At 31.5% G+C, this 762-nt stretch overlaps 1 non-coding gene across 1 annotated transcript; it reads right to left on the minus strand.

Annotated features, from left to right (window-relative positions):
- Positions 1–448: 448 nt before the first annotated feature.
- Positions 449–522, minus strand: TRNAV-AAC (transfer RNA valine (anticodon AAC)). The gene has a single exon. It is a non-coding gene; the product is annotated as a tRNA-Val (tRNA).
- Between the last annotated feature and the right edge of the window lie 240 nt (positions 523–762).

Below are 762 nucleotides of genomic sequence, written 5' to 3' on the forward strand. Positions count from 1 at the left end.
GTGAAGCGTTGTTTAAGAGTATGTAGAAACATGTAATTCTATAAAAAAAAAATTATACTAATAATGTATATATTTAAATTAGTTAAATAGATATTAAAATCAATCATTGGGTGAGTTGTTAATTATTGGAGATGCACAGAAAATAATATCATATATGAATTCTTCCATGCAAAGATGAACTGAGACAAATTTGATTTACTGAATTTTATTTATGAGAAGTCACATGATTTAATGAATGATTCAATTATTGGTTTCTTTCACTGTTTTGGATTCTTCTTCGAAGATAATAAAATATTATGTATATAGAATATTGTCTTTCTAATTGAAGAAGTATTACCCTAAGAAAAGAATGTTATGTAAAAACTAAAAAGAGGTGGGTGATCCATGGCTTCGCTGACTTGAGATATCTTAAAAGAAAATGATTGCTACAAGCGAAAATGAAAGACATTGGCGTCGCCCGGACTCGAGCCGGAGACCTTCAGTGTGTTAGACTGACGTGATAACCAACTACACCACAACACCATTTAACAATCATAATAAATACTTATATAATACAAACGAGTATTATAATGCATCCATGAATATTGAATATATCAATGTGGCTTTGGCCTTTGGAACCCTGAAAAAAAGTGAAAACGGAAAACCCCTAACATCTTAAAACATCTCATTCTGCCGTCGCACTTTGCAGTTGCACCAACACCCTACGCCACTGCCTCACACAATTAGAGTACATTTGGTTTGAATTTTTATTTTCAGTATTTT

This window comes from Arachis hypogaea, chromosome 14, assembly GCF_003086295.3.
Source record: "Arachis hypogaea cultivar Tifrunner chromosome 14, arahy.Tifrunner.gnm2.J5K5, whole genome shotgun sequence".
Lineage (NCBI taxonomy): Eukaryota > Viridiplantae > Streptophyta > Magnoliopsida > Fabales > Fabaceae > Arachis > Arachis hypogaea.